Genomic DNA, 19,212 nt, shown 5'->3' on the forward strand with positions numbered 1-19,212 from the left:
ATTTTGACCTCATCTAGATAGCAGCAGCAAAGTGGCAGCATGCTGAGACCATGGGCAGAACCATCTTCTATCTATCTGTTGTATGTCTATACCCGTTCCCCCTGCCCACAAACACACACTTCTAAGAGCAACACTGAGAGGCCCTGCAGGGAACCAGCACCGAGATTTTCAATAATAGGTACCATACCTAGAAGCATCCAAGTAAGTGACCTGATGTTTTAAGGGTGCTGAGAAGCTGACTGAAGTCAAGTTCAGTTCTTAGTCAGGTCACTTATTTAGATCCCTATAACATGGATTTAGGAGCCTGAGACACACCAACTTCTGAAAATCTCGGTTCATGTGTTTCAAATGGAAAAAGTTAAACCAAAGCCCTAATCACATATGGTTCTTACAAAAGATGTAGCAGGGCAGCACAGACAGAAAACAGGTCTCTTGATGATATCAGGGACTAATAATAGGACCATGATTTCAAATCAGACACCAAAACACTAACCACAAAGTGTCACTGCAATGACAGAAATCAATGAAGTCCATAAAAATCTCTCACCAGCTACCAACTGTGGCAAGGCTAATCCCTAATAGGATTCATACAAGTTGATTTATACAGCAGTGCTGACCTAAAGGAATTTAGTTGGACACTGAACTTTGATAAAGAGGTTTTTTTTGTTCAACATGCAATGCCAGATTGTGTTGACACCCAATGAAGGTTTAAATGAGATTACATGAGGGCAAAAGAAACAGATATCTCGGTGGCTGCAAAAGTGATTCCACCTGCTGCAAGCATCACTCATCTTCATGAACATGCAGCTAACATGTGCTGAAGTCTCTGCCACTGTGATTGACAGTGCAATTTGTCATGGGCATCTGGAGACCGTGGTTCCACTTCCCCCTACACTGGAAAAAAAAAAACACCACCATAGAATTGGTGTGCATGGACGTGAAGTGGATGTTTGATCAATGGCTGCCAAACAACTTCATTTATTGGAGGATGGGTCCAAAAAAAGCTCATCACCGGCTGTCTTGATAGAAATAGCTACATGGCTGGTACAAAGTAGACCCATCTACTGTCAGAACACTAGAAATGGCAGTATGTATTACAAATATCTTGGACATCATGCAGCTGAGCAATTTATGAGTCATTGAGAGTTGTGCACACATGAACACACTAGTATAACAATTCCCCCTATGGTTTTAAGCAGCAGCTCTAGCCAGGGCACAAAACTGACCATGCTATTCTGTAACAGGGTGACTGTCCCCTTCAAAGTGCCTGAGACTGTTGGAGCAGATGAAGGCCAAGGGATGGGCAGAGGTAGGTGGTGGGAGAAAGAAAGATGGTCCTGGGGGGAACAGTTAGTGCTTCTGGGGGTGGGAGAAGAGAACCTCTCTATCATTCCTGTAAGGGCCCAGAATAAGGATCCTTGCAGTGCAGCTTGAGGGGCTAAGGCTCTCCCTCCCAGCCAACTAGGATGAGCCCAAGGAAGGAGGGCAGGAGATATGCTACCTTCTCCCTCCTAACAGGGAGAGTGTGTGCACCAGCCTCGCTCAGAGAGAAAAGGGGACTGAGCTACACAAGGCACTAGCTGGGGAGAAGCCAGTTTAAGGCTGCAGTGAACCCAAATCACAGACCACAAGGAGGAGGGCTGTGGGACTCCTGAATAAAGACGAGTGAGGGCTGAAAGAGTGATTTAGAAGAGACTAAATAAAATAAGGCCCCACAATGGGGGAATCTTGTTTAAGTGTTACAGCCTGAGAGTAAGTCATTGCAAGGAACTAAGGATAGGGTGCCTACAGCACTACTGCAGGCCAGAAGGGGGTGCTTTAGGATGGCATCCATCCACACCTCTTTTCCCTTCAATTCACTAAGAAGAAAATCCAGTTCTCAAGTCTGCAGCCACACTGGTTCAATGCAGAACAAGTATGGTTCCACCATGCAATAGAAAGGACTGGATTCCAGGGAACTGGGCAGAGGGTGCACAGAGCTCAGCTCCACAAGGAAAGTGGTGGAGAGGCACAGGCAGTGCAGGGCCAGAGACAGAAGAACCAGTGTTGTATGCATCTTCCAGTACACACACACACCTCCATACAATGGGACCAGGATCAGATCCCATTTTTGCTCTATTGGGCAAGATTATTTGGGTTCCTACCAGGACTGAAGTAGACGTGTCCAAAGTTTTACAAGAAGATTTCTTGCATGATTTCCAGCCCAACCCTACAGAACCAAGGCATTCTGCTAAACATCAGGGACAGATGATCAGTTGACATAGATTGCTCTAGCTCCATTGAATTCAGCTGAGTTGCGATGATGAAAACAAGTTGAGAATCTGGCCCCAGATCGTTTGGTTGCTTAGATGGATGGATCCCAAATTTTAAACCTTTGCAGAAATTCACCCATCACTCTTCCCTTCTTCCTCTTGCCTAGGATCAGCCATGGTATATTTAAAGATGTACACACATTCACAGCCAATATCATCGACACAGACTCATGCTACAAGGAGTCATGTTCTTCTGGAGGAATATTTCCTCATTATAAATGATGTCCTAAAATGGGGCTCTGCTTTTCCATGTTTTTATCATCCTAGCACCTAGATATCTAGGTCATAAATCAGGACGCAATTGTGCTAGGGACGCAGAGGTGAAAGCTGGTACGCCCCAGTACGGTGTACCGGTAAGAGCTGGTGCGCCGTACCGGGATCGGCTTTCCCAGATGACAATTTAAAGCCCTGGGGTAGCGGCAGCGGGGCTGCGGTGGAGATTTAAAGGGCCCCGGAGCTCCAGCCCCTGCTACCGCCCCGGGGCCCTTTAAATCCCCGCTGCTGCTACCCCAGGGCTCGAGTAGCAGGGCTCAGGTGGTGATTTAAAGGACCCCAGAGTTCCAGCCGCCACTACTGCCCCGGCCCTTTAAATCCTCGACGGAGCCCAGCCACTGCTATCCCAGAACTCAGGCAGCAGGGCTCAGGCGGGGATTTAAAAGGGCTTGGGGCTCCAGCAGCCGCTACCACAACAGAGCCCCAGGCCCTTTAAAGCTCTGCCAGAGCCCAAAGCCTCGGGGTATCGGTGGTAGCTGGGAGCCCCCAGGGCTCCTCGGTGATTTAAAGGGCCCTGGGCTCCCAGCCACCACTACCGCAGCTGGAGCCCTGGCCCTTTAAAATCAAGATTTAAAGGGCCTGGGGATTTAAGGCCCTGCCTCTTCTGGTTAAGGCCACGCCTCTTCCAGTTGAGGCCATGCCCCCTGCTCAGGACTCCGGCGTACCGGTAAGTCCTCTAACTTACTTTCACCCCTGTAGGGACGGTACAAACATGGAACAAAAAGAGACTGTCCCTGCCCCAAACAACATATATTGACATAGTATCTGTGTGTCAACCTGTACCCTGGTCTATTGTAATAAAGACTCACACCTATCAGAGTTCTCCTTTAACTCAGTTGGTAGGAGTTTGTGCCTAATGGTTCCATGTTCAGTCTCCAGTTATGACCCTGGTATGTTATTGCCATGATTTGTTACTAAAAAGAAACATATTGCTGGTTGCCTCTGACAGACACATGGTTCACAAAATTAGGAAAGGCCACATCACTATTTAGAAGTATAGACAGTTTGACATGCTAAATACGATGGTGGACTTATTCTATTGGTTTAAGTACTTTAAATGCAGGATGGTGCAGAAGAAAGAACATTGTGAAGTTGAATACTAAAAAGTTTTCAAGTACAGTTTGTAGATCCAAACAATCATTTTGAAATCAACTGAACATTAACAGCCTGAGAGTTCATTTAATTTCAAATGACTTAAGATGATTATGATCAAATTTGAAGGCTCCAAAAATGTTCTCAGATGCTCTGCAAGAAACAGAGAGTCTTGCTTTTATCCTCAAGGTATTCTCTCCAGGTTCTCTCTCTTCAGCCAGTCCTTACAAACAGAAGGATGTGTGCGTTTCCATTCACACAGACATGTCCAGATCAGTGGGTGATAATTAATGCTATTTGAGTAATAGGCTTAAAGACCAATAGGGATCATTACAACCATCTAAATCTCACCCTCTATGTAACACAGATCACATAAGTTCATCCAGTGATTCCTGCATCAAGCCCATCCAGTCCTGATTTAAAGGTTTCCAGCGATGGAGAATTTGCCCCCTTCTCTTGGTAAATTGTGCCAATGGTTCATTACTCTCACTGTTAAAAATCCACACCATATTTTGTTAGAGAAGAGGTTCTGGTAAATTATCAGGAGACGCTCAGAGTGGTAACAGTTACTGTATTTGGATTTCTCTGTCCAGCAAATGTGGGGAGAAGAAAAGTAGACTTTTTTCCAAGACAAGTGGAGTCGTTTTACCTTGGAATAAGAGTGCACTTTGACACCAGTACAATTTATTTGCTTCAAAGGCTTTTGTCATGGCCACCTGTTTCTGCACAGTGTGTTAATCAAAGTGGACAGCATCTTTGGCAAGACTTCTAGTCCTGTAATTTCTTGGAGAAACAACAACTACTTTTCCTTGCCACTGGGGGCGGCAACAACATGCTATATTCTGCCCGACAGGGAACAGGACCTTGCCCCCATCTTGTTTACAACCGAAGACTTGGATTGACCTCAACTGCTGTTGCTACTAGGTCCTCCTCGTGCTCAGCACCTAGCGCGCAGACACTCACTGTAATACAGGCATAACACAGGAGTGTTGATAAGAGACTGATTTTATTTCCTGTCCCGAGTCACTCCAAATACGTCAGTGTTGCAAAAGGGTGAGTATGCTTATCACCTGGCAGGGGATCTACTCTCTGAAATAGTTCCTGCTACACTCATGTCTCAGAATGGGATCTGTAGCAAACAAACTGCTCGCAGTTTGGACAGTGAAATTTGACCGGAAAATACTGCAACCACTTCTTGTTTATGATCTGCTTCACTTTTCAATACTCAGGCACTATCCCAAATATAGCTGCATTTGTATTTTCAGCACTAAAAGGGAATGGCTAAATTTTCCACTTAAAAAAAAAAATCCCTAGCTGTTCAACCAAAACTACAGCAGCCATGACTGAAAAGTCAACATTTTCCAGTAGTTACCATACCACAGTATCCGATTGTGACAGATCAGAATTAATCTGTCAATTTATATTTACAGGAGATTAATTGTAAAAGTTATACTAACATAATATAAGCCCTGTCTAGGACACTTGAGCAAGATTTTGCATATTATTAGGCTCGAACAAAAGAGCCAGCAGTCTTGGAGTGGGGGAAGCTTAGGTGGGCCAGGAAATAATTATTGTGTGGTAACAACTTCCAAAGGATTTTAAGTTTCAAAAGGGAGAGAGACAAACTAGGTACTGGCACTTTAAAATGAGTATAGTGAAAACAAGATCAAAGACATGTTTTAAGTGTTCGGTTTTGAGAAAGTTATTTGGGAAACAACACTAGATCTAAATGAGGGGGTCCTAGCAGATAGTGGGATAAACGGTTATTGTGCAGAAGATAGGGCCTATCCCACCCATTTCCATCTACACCACATCAAACATCCTGTTGCTGAAAACTGATGTAACCTATACCTGCATGCCTGATTCACTAATGAATTCTGTCACACCTCTAACATCAAAAAGGGTAACAGACTATAAGGCATTTAGAGCAAAGGGGGAGGATGACATGACACTAGAGACTGTCCACGAGTGCTGCCTGTTAACGAACATCAAGGGACAAAAGAAGTGATGAGCTGCCAAAATCTTAACAATCGGTTCCCTATAAAAAGTTCTGATTTAAGGGATGTGCCCCAGTATGTATTTTTTGGACCAACAGGGTTACCATACGTCCGTATTTTCCCTCCCAGCTGGTGATTTAAGAACCAAAAAGCCTGACTTGTCCGGGAAAATACGGATGTATGTTAACCCTGCCTAAAGCTCTTTTTTAAAAAGATGGGCCTGAACTAGAAATGATCTCCGTTTCACGTGTGTGGGTCCCCGCCGCTCCCTGGGGGTGTACTAGGGTGACCAGATGTCCCGATTTTATATGGACAGTCCCGATTTTGGGGTCTTTTTCTTATATAGGCTCCTATTACCTCCCACCCCCTGTCCTGATTTTTCGCACTTGCTGTCTGGTCACCTTAGGGTGTGCACATGTGTGAGTCCCAGCTGCTCCCTGCCCCACTCGTTGAAGCAGGTGTGCAGGGTGACTGCCCTGGGAACTGCAGGGCACCAGTGGACGTGGGGCCAGCTGCAGACAGGGGCGTGGGGCAGGGCTAGCTGGAGGAAGGACAGGGGATGACTGGAGGCAGGGCAGGGGGGTGCAGGGCTGGCTAGAGACAGGGGCTGGCTGCGGGCAGGGCAAGGGGGTGTGGCAGGTGGTGGCTGGAGACAGGGGCTGGCTACGGGCAGGGCAAGGGGGTGCGAGGGTGGCTGGAGACGGGCTGGCTGCGGGCAGAAGGTGCGGGGGTGGCTGAAGATGAGCTGGCTGCGGGCAGGACAGGAGGTGCATGCGGCAGGGGCTGGTTGTGGGCAGGGGGTAGAGGGGGTACGGCAGGTGCTAGCTGCAGGCAGGGGGTGCGGGGGTGGCTGGAGGCAGGGGCGCAGGGGTGGCTGGAGACGGGGGCTGGCTGCGGGCAGGGCAGGGGGTGCAGGGGTGGCTGGAGGCAGGGCAGGGGGTGGCTGAAGACGGGGCCTGGCTGCGGGCACGGGGTGCAGAAGGGGCTGGCTACAGGCAGGGCAGGGGGTGTGGAAGGGGCTGGCTGCAGGGGCTGGCTACTGGCAGGGGGTGCGGCAGGGGGTGGCTGGAAACGGGGGCTGGCTGCAGGCAGGGGGTGCGGCAGGGGCTGGCTGCAGGCAGAGGGTGCGGGGGTGGCTGCAGGCAGGGCAGAGGGTGGCTGGAGGCAGGGGCTGGTGGCAGGGCAGGGGCTGGCGGCGGGGCAGAGGGTGCGGGGGTGGCTGGAGACGGGGGCTGGCTGTGGGCAGGGCAGGGGGCGTGGGGGTGGCTGCAGGCAGGGGGCGCGGGGGTGGCTGGAGACGGGGGCTGGCTGCAGGCAGGGGGTGTGGGGCTGGCTGCGGGCAGCGCAGGGGGTGCAGGGGTGGCTGGAGACAGGGGCTGGCTGCAGGCAGGGGGTGCGGGGGTGGCTGGAGGCAGGGGCTGGCTGCGGGCAGGGTGGTGGGTACTCAAGGGGAGAGCAGCAAGACGCAGCCCAGGCCCAGCAGAGCAGCCAGGGACCCACCAGGCAGCATCAGGAGCCCCAGGGCCAGGGGAGCAGCAGCAGCAACAGGGCTCATGCCCAGGGCCAGGCGGCAGCCCACATGGCTCCTGCAGCGCAGTGCCCCCAGCGACTAGAGGACGAATTACATCCCTTCCCGGCCGGAGCCTATCAAAGCCTCAGCGCCCCCTGCAGGGAAGCGGGTTAACAACCGGTTCTAAAACGGCTTCAGAATTTAACAACTGGTTTGCGCGAACCGGCTCCAGCTCACCACTGGACAAAAAGGGACAAGCTGGAGAAAAAGGATACATGCACCAGAAAGACAAAGGATGGCTTATTCCCCTGGAAACCACATGAAGAGTGTCTATCTGGAGTAGCTTTGGCAGAGTTTAAGGCACAATTTGTCATCCATGACTTTCTTTTGTGTTAATCTGTTTTTCTCTATATATATTAATAAACCTTGCTTTTTATGAGATCATCAAAGTCTCGGATTATTTTCAAGATAAAGTCATTGCAATACATCCTTGAAAAGACGACAAGTGTTTGCAGAGATGCAACCGTTGAAAGGAATACCAAGTAGAAAGTAGGGAGATATTATTGCTGCTGTATACGGCATTAGTGACCGTTACCAGAACACTGTCCAGTTCTGGTGTCCACATCCTTTTAGAGAATTTAGAAAAGAGCCGACACGAATGATTTGATGTTTGGGAAAAGGAAAAAAAAATAAAAAAAATCTACCTTCAGTGAGAGTAGCTTAAACAAAGAAAAGTTTACGGAGAGTGATCAAGACACCTCTTAAATATCTACCTGAGAAGATTTCTGATAGTAGAGGGCTTTTAGTGTAGTGGACAAAGGGCATAAAAAATTTAAGAGGCTGGAAGCTAAAGCAAGACAAAGTCAGACTAAAAATTTATTAATATAGCACCTTAGTCATAGGCCATTGTGCATAAAATTCAGATTAGAAATAAGGCTAATTTTTTACTATTAGGGTAATTAAACATTGGAAAAAACTTACCTGGTGATGTGATGGATTCTGTCGAGCTCGGTGGAGAAACTTTGACAGCTATATTCCATCAGAATATGCATTTCCACTGAAATCTAAACATCTAGTGAAATCAGGTAGATTTCTCTGGAATGTTATTTAGGAAAAACCCAAAAATAAGGCATTCGAACAATGTTGAAATAGACTGTTCAATGTTGGAATGAAACGGATTTTCTGTTTGGAAACAACTTTGTTTCTTTTTCAAAAAAAATGCGTATATTACACACTAGTACAAAATAAAAAAAAGTCAAAATCAAATATTAAGTTTGTCAAAACAAAATGTTTTTAATGACAAAACAATTGGGGGTGGGGGCAATTTTTTTTGGAAGGATTTCAGAATTTTTAGTTTTCACTCCTGTTCAGAACAAAACCAGATTTTGAAATCTCAGTCTTTTGTCAAATGTTTTTTCTGTCCTCCACCATTCTCCATTACTTGCGGTCTTTAAATTAAGACTGGATACCTTTCTAAAGTATATGCTCTGTTCCTGGGTGAGGTTCTGTGGCCTGCATTATGCAGAAGTTCAGACTAAGTGACCATAATGACCTTATAGTATTTTTTGTCATAGATTATAAAAAGGTGGGTTGGGTGGGTGAAGAGAAAAGGGGGAAGTGAGTAATTTTGCCTCAAAGTTGGGGAGCGGGGGTTGGCAATAGGTTGGTTCTACAGAACAGCATCTACATGTCTGTGCATTTGTGCAAATGTATAGTGCTGTGTCCTCTCACTATTGTCCCTCAGCTCTCAGTTTCCCTCCATGCTCTGTGACTTCTCTTAGTGTTCTGTATCCCCCCCACCACCATCACCTCCGTTCTGCCAACCCACCCAGTTACCTCCCAAGCTCTATGCTGCCTTGTCTCACCTCCATGCTATCTATTCTTCTACCACCACCACTCCATTAGTTCCAGTCTCTCCATCAGAGGGTGTTTGCTACCTACCCTCTCAGCAGTTGTGTCCTCTCCACCATTGGGAAAGGAGCTGGTGGGAGTTCTCTGCTTCAGTTATGTGCTCCAAGCTTGTATGAAAATGGAATTTTCCTCCCTACCTCTTGAAACTCCAGCCAGCAGGAAGGAAGCTGCACGCTTTCCTCTGACTCCTCTGCTGGAAGAGTGTCTAGTAGTGCCTCCACTTAGCTGTTGAGCTGAGCTCTTATCTCCACTCAAACTAGACTGTCCTGTAAGGAAGGAGGGACACAGCAGCACTTTTGGGACTAGAATGGGCCTCCACTTTCCTCATCTCCACCCTAGGTTCAAGAGTGAAGTAGAAATGTGCCTACATCTTCTTAGCTCCTGTGAGAGACATGAGGGAGAAAATGGTACCTATTCTGAAAACTTCCGTTGCCGCGAGTCCTAAGGAAATGCTACCTAAATCCGGGCTGTTGTCAGCAGTGTCCTGAGGAAAGCCATTAGACCAGGAGGATTGGCAAGAGAGACCAAAAGCTACAGTTACATGGCACAATTAATTTCTAGTCTGAACAGGGAAATAATATGGCACCTCAGATTATTGTTAGTAGTGAGACCCTAATTGAAGTCAGGGCCCCAATGTGCTAGGCCCTGTACAAACATATAGTAAGAGACACTCTCGGTCCCAAAGAGTCTACAGTCTTAACAGACCAGACCAATGAGTGAAAGAAAGGAAGGATTATATTATATCCGTTTTACAGACAGTAAACAGGGACACTGAGAAGTTAAGTGGCTTGTGCAGGGTCACAGTGGTAGCCTTTGATAGAACCAGGAATTAAACCCAGATCTCCAGGCCATTGTCTAAACCATGAGTCCATCATTCTTCTCAAGAACACACTAAAGTGGTATGTTGGTATTTTAAGGATGATCACAGTACGTTTATAGACCTGATCCTCAGAAGTGCTGTGTGACTCCTTCAGTGCCCTCAGTTTTTGGCTGACCTCAGGGGGGTATGTCTCTACTACACTGTAAACCCAGGTTTACAATTGCTGGATCGGGTCTCAAAACCACGTGGCCACAGCCATACTGAAAACAGACCTTCTGCGTCTGGGAACCCAGGTATAAACTGCATCAGACCTCAGGCACAGTTGGTCTCTGGCTCAGACCTGCCCTGCTAGGTAGGTCCTAGAGCTCAGGTCCTGAGGGATTACTGACCCAAGTGAAAAAGATGTGTGTGTGGACAGTGGGGGAGGGAGGGGGGCGAGAGAGTTGGGCTCACACCTGAGACTGAGCTGGGTGTACAATGCAGTGTAGACATACCCAGTGGGACTTATGAGTAGTCAGCCCCTTTCAGTATCAAGCCTGATGTTTCTAGTTATATAGTTTTGCTCACAAGTACTGAAGAAGCTGTATAGAGCCACAGCACTTAAACAACAAATGCATAACAGAGAATTTTTTTCTCTTCTCCTGTTTTAAGGAGTCCTTATCGCAAAGGATATGTGGTTGCTGAGTAATGGGTCCAGTTTCAACACCTCAGTATTGTAGTATCCAATGTGAAGACACTAGAGATTCAGCTTTTAAAATAAGTTGTTGAAGGTGTCAGCATATTATTCGGATTCTCTGCTTCCCTCCCACTATATCCTTTTCACCCCACTTTAATAAGTTTATTCATGAGAGGCTGGAAGCTGTGGGGATGAGCCTGACAACACTTGGACAATCACTACTCCCTAAAGCGCAGGACTGAATAAAGTTGATTGACACAGCTATGAATATTTAACATCTTCTAAAGAAATACAGAAGACAAAAATTAAATGAGCCTCTTGTGCTATCATTCTTTTCAGCTCACTGAGCCCTCCCTTGTGCTACCCATCCTGCTGCAATTTGAAGTATCTCTGGAGACTTCACATTTATCTAATATTGTTCCTTGCAAGTTCATGCCCCAGATCAGGATAAAGAAATAATAAAATAAAAAAGGATTTGATACTGATTGGCCCTGGTCTCCACAGCACAGTGATATTGTGGAGAGGGAAGCCTACAAGAAAGTTCTGGGGCTTGAGGTAAGATAAAGGTGAGGAAGGACGGGGAGGCCTGTAATAGTAGGGAAAGGAGAACACTCTGGGTTTGAAGCAACAACACAGATAAATATTAGCCAGAAGTGAAACAAGAATATTATGAAGCAGCTACAACAGTTACTAAGGGCCTGGAGGGATTAATTTATATGAAAAGGTGAGCAGAAATAATGATGTATTTTGATGACCGGCATTTTATGTATGACTGGAGATTGAACAAGGGCCCTCCAGAGCTTCAAGCATGAGAAGTTTCTACTCTTTGAGCAAGCTAAATAATTAAGTCCCATATCTGTAACAAACTCATATTCTCCATGTTTCATATTGTTCAGTGTGTCACCCGATACATACTGAACAATGGATTACCATATGTGTAACCCCCAAGGAGATTACCTAGATTCCTGGGGCTCTGTCTGCTGGCAGCTCAGGGAGAGGCACACTGTCCCTGGTAGGGAGGGGGAGCCAAGGAAAACTCAGGAAAGGGGAGAAGCCATTTTTGAGTCAGGCTGGAGCCAGCTGGGGCAAAGGCAGGACTGGCTGTGTGGGGAGCTGGTGAGTCCCAGGCCTGCATACAGGGTTCCTCATAAGAACTGGCCTCTAGGGACCTGAAAGCAAGATCCCTCAGCTTGGCTTTTCCCTCTCCACTGATGACTCCCAGTTTGTAGCATTTGCTGGGAAACTTCCCCAGCCAGGCTGAGTTCGCCCTCCAGCTCCCTAGGTGAGCCCAGTCACCACATGGTCAGTTCTGCTCTGGCTGCTAGTCCAGGGCTGCTGCCTGCTGTGAGTGTGTCTGGTCACTGGACTAGGAGACTACAGTTTGGATTTTAGTACAGTTGTGTTAATCTGCACCTTGAGCCCTGCACCCCTTTGTGGTGAAGGGAAATCCTGGGACTGAAACAGCCTGATTCCTGCCTGAAGAGGATCCCTGACAGCAAAGACAGCCCCTCTGCAGTGACTGAGGAGTCCAGAGTCATCTCTGCAGTGACTGAGGAGTCCAGAGGATCATTCATGGAGTTTGTGAGTGCACCATCTTTTAGTCAGTCAGTCAGGGAATTTGTTTTGGGGACCCCCTACTCCCTGAACTGTGTCCTCAATCCAGGGAGTAAAGGTTTGGGGGATTTTATAACCTGCTGCATATTAAACTTGTGGAGGGATTTACCTCCTTCTCCCACTTGTGGGTCCTTTGGGCTGTACTGAATCCAGTCAGCCACACTGCTAAACCACTGCAAAGAAGAATTTTGTGGTCATAGGTCATCAAGGGCCCCGATAAAGTACGTGTACCAATGGGACACTAATCTTATATTTGCTATATCAAGTCACATGACAGGGGAAAGTCATAGGTATTAGCGGCGTAGGCACCGGTGAACCTAAAAATAGTGGTTTGCCCTATTATATTTGTCTCCTGTTTAATATAACTATTGTGTTGAATATATTGTACGGGTTTGTGTTATTTCTTGGAAGTCTCCAACTATCTGGCAAGTAAGTTGGTTTTACCCTATGGCTGGAATTTTCCTCCCAAGCTGCCCTGGTGACCCTGCCAGGAAGGAGCAAGGGGGGTGGAGGCACCACTAAATAAATTCATAGGAAAAAATTAAGATGATACACCCTGCTGAGTGGGTGGCGGAATTCAAAAGAACCCAGACCTGTCCATCAAAACCTGTAAGCATTTTGGCATTAAAGAAGGTAACCAGGTGGAGAGGGGGCACTACATATGGCTTTCCCCCAAATGATGGGGATAAGATAGCTGTGTACACAAGTATCTGAAGGGTGTCAACATCAAGGATGGAGAGGAACTGTTAGAGGGATTGAAGGAGGAACCACTAGGAATTATGGGAAGAAATTAAGCCAAATGTAATATTTACTCTTGATAATAGGAAAGATGTTCAAACTATGACATCTATTAAGACCCCGGAATGCTCTCCAAAGGAGGTGTGGAAAGCCGTATTGCTAGAGTAATTTGAAACTGGAGTGGACAAAGCCAGCTCATAATAGGGACCAATTAATTCTACAGTGTCCATTGATGAAAGTGATTAATGGTCTTTTTCATCAATATGGTAGCTCTGGAAGCAAAGAGATACAAGGCTCCAGGGATGGACAGAGACCTCTAGAAACTGAAGTTAAAGCAGAGTGTGTCTATCACATAGGTCCTGAGCCAATGCCTATTGAAGTCAATGGGAGTCTACCCATTAAGTTCAAAGCATGATGGATCAGGCCCTCAGTAAGCAGTGCTTCACTCACATTAATGCATTACATTGGCGCTCTGTGGTTTAGGCACTAGCCTCCACCAAGGGTATATCCATATTGCAATTACAGAATATTATTGCAGCTCGAGTAGACATACCTGAGCTAGCTTTAATCTAGCTAGCTCAGGTTCTGGAGCAATGAAGCTGTGTCAGTGTGGGCTAGCCCTGCGAATAGTTACCCTGGCTTCCTGGCAGGTTTGTACAGCCTGCACTGAAGCACATGCTACCATGGCATCGCTAGATTAAAGCTAGCTCAGGTATGTCTACTTGAGCTGCAATCACACCCCTACTATCCAGGCACATACCCCTAGTATCCAGTTTGAGTTTGGGGTATTATTCTAACTATTTGACAGCTGGCTAAAAAGAGACACTCAAACCAACCACACCCTGTTTTAAAAAAGGAGAAAGCTGGTGGTAGGGCACCTTCCACGAAGGATCTTTGACTCTGGATTACACATCCACTCCTTGGCATGGCAATCTGAGTGTAAAGACATGCCTTTCCCCTCTCTGAAGTGCCCAACTTTCAGCCCAATAGAGGAATCAGAGGGAAGGCAGCATTTAGGAGAGGCAAGGCCAGCAGTGCCCAGAGGTGTGTTCTCCCTCTGCCTTCCCCCTGCAGAGTCACTCAACAGCAATGAAACAGCAAGCTCTGCGGGCAGTCACCACCAGGCAGAGAAATAGGGAAAAGAGAGAGAGAGAGAATGAATCTGACTTCAGGTCTGAAGTGCATGGGCAAGTGTAAGGAGACGACCCTGAAGCACATCCCAGAGCTCACTGCAAGTTCCTGGGGTGGTGGAAGATGGTAAATGAAAAAGGGAGAGAGAAACACACACACACACACACACACAGAGGACGGTAGGAACAAAGGGAACTATGAGGGATCAGATTGAGTGGAGGGGAAAATCCAGTGGAGCTGGGAGCCAAACAGAAGTGGGAATTTGAGGTGGGCGGGGGGATTCAGGGTTGAGGAATGGGAGAGGAGGCAGGAGGAATTTATAGGGGAAGGAGAGAGAGTGCGTCAGAGGGAGGGAAACAGAATAAGGAAGGCATGGAGAACTCAAGAGGAGAGCCAGGAAAAGGAGGCAGAGAGGACCAAAAAGCACTTCTTGTCTCCCTCAACTTTGGGGCCAGAATGACTCTATTCTCAGACAGCTCACAGGCACACCTCAAGCCTGGGTTATTTTCCAGGGCTGCATGCATGAGTCTGAGTTGATGGCCTCTCTTGTCTGACCTCACCACAGCCATTTGTGAGATGGGACTGAGCAAGCCATCAGTTTGGATTCTTTCCCTGAGTTTTGTATTTTGGCACAGGTGTCCAGAACCCAACATAGGAGCTTCTGAACAAATAAATATAACGAAGCCAGTCAGTGCTACAGGAACTAATCAGAGGTAACCTATTCAATTGGGAGAGCTGGGGAACTGAAATTTTAGTTTAATTTATTTTTCATGCCACAGCATTCAAAACAGTCTCTTTAGTGAGAAATTACATTTAATGGAATTCAAAGCTATTCCCCTTACAAAACAAAATTAAAGACAAAAATCCTCCCTTGGTAGTAAATCCAGAATGTTTCCTACATGTCCGATAAGAACGTACATTAGGGGCCTGATGCACCACCAAGCTCAAAATTATTTCTGTTTGCACAATGTGTTTGTGTGTTTCTTATGCATGCAGACAAGAGAGAGATTTTAAGTGGGTTTTTTTGGTGCAATGTGTTTCTTTTGATCACACGTGTCATTCTTAAATATGTTTGAGGAAAACACAAATAAAAACAAAAGCTAAAATCAGAAAGGCAGATTCTAATTCTGGATTCCCCCAAGTAGCTCTATCACTCCGATTAGTGTAATAATTAAGCCTTCCCATTTCTGCCCTCCGTGTCTGTGCATGGAGCCTGGCACTGCACCAATGGCAAGCACTGGAACTGGCTGAAGAGCATGGCATTCTGGTTCAGTGAAGATTGGCACGGAAAAGGGTCTGCACAGCTCTACAGGAACTTTGCAGGGCCAAGACATATTAGTGTATGAAGGAGCTCTGACTCTTACAGAAACTCCATCCAAAAATTGTCGTTCAGAGAACACGAAGGACTACTTTGTGGTTTGGCCTAGATGCCCACACAGGGGCACAAGAGCTGATCTCACATTGCTGTGTTGGTAACTTAGACCTTGTTTCCAGGTGTGAAGTAGTACATAGGTGCACATAGAGCCAACAGTCTAATTGCACAAACCCAAACACCCTTGTCCCATGCCCTGCCCCTTCTTCAAGGCCCAGCACCCCTCGCTCCGTTGCTCGCTCTCCCCAACCCTCACTCACTTTCACCGGGATGCAGCGAGGGTTGGGGTTTGGGAGGGGGTGAGGGCTCTTGGCTGGGGGATAGGGCTGAGGGTTTTGGAGTGTGAGAGAGGGCTCCGGGCTGAGCCTAGGGAAGGTTGTTGGGGTGAGAGAGGGAGTTTGGATGCAGGAGGGGGCTCAGGGCTGGGGTGCAGAAGGGGGGTTAGGAGTGCAGGGTCTGGCCAGGCAGTGCTTACTTCAGGTGGCTCCCGGAAGTGACCGGCATCTCCCTGCAGCTGCTAGGCTCGCGGCAGGCAGGCGGCTCTGCGTGCTGCCCTTCCTGCAGGCACCACCCCTGCAGCTCCCATTAGCCACAGTTCCCCATTCCCAGCCAATGGGAGCTGCAGAGGAAGCACTGAGGGTAGGGGCAGCACACAGAGACGCCCTGGCTGTGCCTCCGCCTAGGAGCTGCTCCCAGACACGCTGGCTGCTTCCGGAGCAGCACACAGCCAGGGCAGATAGGGAGCCTGCCTTACCCCACTGCAACATCATACTTTTAGCGGTCTAAAATATCCTGGTTTGGCTTCAGTAGCCTCTGGGAGATCGAACCCAATATTGGGAGACTTCCAGCCAAACTGGGAGGGTTGGCAACCCTAGAAGCAGGCCATGACAAAGTGAAGTGGCAAATCTGCCCCCTTGCTGTATTGTAATGCCTACATACCTTTAGTTACATGACGACGTGCTACTTTTCTTAGGATACAAATATATCTTAAAACACTTCCCAGAACCTTAGATATTTATAGCTATAGTACCTTGTCATTTCCCCTCTTCCCTTCTTGTATATTGTACTTACACTATTTTCATTGCCACTACAGGCCAGTTTAGTCTCATGGACTATGGCCAATATTTTCAGAAACAGGCACTAGATCTGCATGCCTGAATTTCTGGGTAGCCAACTTGACACCCCTTGTGCTTCATTTTTTCAGAGTGTCCTTGGCATTTCTGAAAATCAGGCACAACAGGCCAGATTTTCAAAGGTCTTCAGTCACCTAAAGAGGCTTTGTAAATCCCTAGAAGTGCCAAAGTGATTTGAACGGCACTTGAGCACTAACCTGCTTAGGCACTTTTGAAAATCCCCTTAGGTGCTTATCTGCATTTTAAGGTATCCAAATACCTTTGAAAATACTGACCCAAGTTGTCCAGGAACCCAGCTTTAAGCCCTGATCCAAAGCTCACTGAATTCAAGGGAGAGATTGTCCATTGACTTCGATGGATTTTTGGATCAAGCCCATAGCGAAGTATTCTATTAATTTTGGCCCTAGACTTTTTATGTGGTAAGTTCTCTCCTCTCCAAGATATGTATTTTAATAATTTAGCGAGCAACTGTGTGCACTACTACGTATTCTCTCTTCAAGGAGCAGCACAGCCTTCTTTGGCTGCAAGTCAGGTAATGAGCCAATTAACTATGAATCTAGTTTACCTGCATATTCACACAGGCCATAGCTTTCCTTTGGTTCAGTTCAGGGAATGAGGCAAGTAGCTACAAAGCTAACCCAGCTGAAGATGTAGGAAACACACACACAGAAAAGAACACGCACCCCTTGAAATTCAGGTAAGTATCTTTTTTGCTTCTAGTTTCCATCCAGAACCAGAAACAGATAGATGAAACATTTGGGCAAGAGTTTTCCTTGCCTCTTCTAGAACACACTGAAAGCCCGTCACCCCGATGATAAATTAGTACAGACTGGTTCTACTGGCTGGCTGATTGCTTAGAGACATCAAGGCTGAAAGAGGGGACTGTGTACTTATGCCCCTGCTGCCCAGTTGCCTGATGGGGATAACTGGCCACAAAGCACACCCTAACCCAAGAAAGCTTGCCATCAGGAGTGTATATGCGAGGGGAGCGGTGGCCTACCACAGGGAGGAAAGCTTGATGAAGGCTCAGAATGTAAGGGTAGATGGTTTAAGAAGACCCTCCTCAGAAGTTCATCTTATGCAGGTAAACACCCAAACATTCAGACACTTACCTGAAACTCAACTCTAAACATCCAGCTACTTAGCCTATCTTAGGTGCACTAGTCAAGCGGAAACAAACTTAACTTCAGCTGTGGTGTTCCTCTCAAGAATCTGCTCAGATTTGTAAATTAATCATTTGTACTGCTGACGAAATAAAACAAACAATATGAAAATACAGATCCAAATTGGGTGCCTTCAGGCTGAATTATCTACAGCTTAAATCCTGGGATGTGGATTTATTTTTGTACAGCCCATATGCAGACAGTGATGTTTTTTCAAGTCAGCACATCCAAAGAACATGTCTATGTCCACAGAACAAGCGTTAGATTGGAATGTTCTATCAGTTCTTTGATGAAGTTCTTTGGGCTTTTAGGGGGAAATCAAGAGTGTCTGAAATAGAGTAAAAAGCAACAACTGATCCTAATGAGCATAAACCATTAAGTGTTCTAATCCAAATCTGCCGCAAAGTCAACAATCTAGCCGGTGTCAATACCTCCCTTCAGCCCCCATAGATTCAATCTCTAATGGTTTCTGTGGCATAGGTGGAGGGAGGAGGTCACACACTGAAGCTAGGAGGTTTGGCGGGGTTCCAACTGCATGACTTTGCAGGGGGGAATCTAGATTTGTTTAAACAAGTTTGAACACTGACCTTCCAGGAGAGAGCTCTAACCACTGAGCTATGAAATATTCTGATGTGGGAATCTCAGCTTCTCCTGTTGAAGCTGTTCCCCTGGGGATAAACAGGAAACGAATGACTAAGTATTAATCCAAACTGGGCCAGAGTGGGCAAGAGAGAATGACTCAGTAGTGCAGTAGCTAGTGTACTCATCTGGGAGGTGGGAGACCCTAGGTCCAGTCCCCCTGCTCCAATTATTCTTTCATTATTTATCCACAGGGAAACAACTTCAACCGGAGATGAAGGGAAAGCAGTGGATGTATTGTTTCTTGACTTTAGCAAAGCTTTTGACACGGTCTCCCACAGTATTCTTGTCAGCAAGTTAAAGAAGTATGGGCTGGATGAATGCACTATAAGGTGGGTAGAAAGTTGGCTAGATTGTCGGGCTCAATGGGTAGTGATCAATGGCTCCATGTCTAGTTGGCAGCCGGTGTCAAGTGGAGTGCCCCAAGGGTCGGTCCTGGGGCCGGTTTTGTTCAATATCTTCATAAATGATCTGGAGGATGGTGTGGATTGCACTCTCAGCAAATTTGCGGATGATACTAAACTAGGAGGAGTGGTAGATATGCTGGAGGGCAGGGATAGGATACAGAGGGACCTAGACAAATTGGAGGATTGGGCCAAAAGAAATCTGATGAGGTTCAATAAGGATAAGTGCAGAGTCCTGCCCTTAGGATGGAAGAACCCAATGCACAGCTACAGACTAGGGACCAAATGGCTAGGCAGCAGTTCTGCGGAAAAAGACCTAGGGGTGACAGTGGACGAGAAGCTGGATATGAGTCAGCAGTGTGCCCTTGTTGCCAAGAAGGCCAATGGCATTTTGGGATGTATAAGTAGGGGCATAATGAGCAGATCA

The 19,212-nt window shown here is 46.9% G+C and overlaps 1 long non-coding RNA gene across 3 annotated transcripts in view; it reads left to right on the forward strand.

The window, feature by feature from the left end:
* Positions 1-19,212, forward strand: part of LOC311518528 — an 88,806-nt gene that overhangs the window by 56,808 nt on the left and 12,786 nt on the right. For all 3 annotated transcript variants that reach the window (XR_014711007.1, XR_014711008.1, XR_014711009.1), the window contains exon 2: positions 18,576-18,713. This is a non-coding gene — a long non-coding RNA (uncharacterized lncRNA). The remainder of the gene's footprint in view (positions 1-18,575; positions 18,714-19,212) is intronic.

Source organism: Lepidochelys olivacea (assembly GCF_965140295.1).
Source record: "Lepidochelys olivacea isolate rLepOli2 genome assembly, chromosome: 3".
In the NCBI taxonomy this organism is placed as follows: domain Eukaryota; kingdom Metazoa; phylum Chordata; order Testudines; family Cheloniidae; genus Lepidochelys; species Lepidochelys olivacea.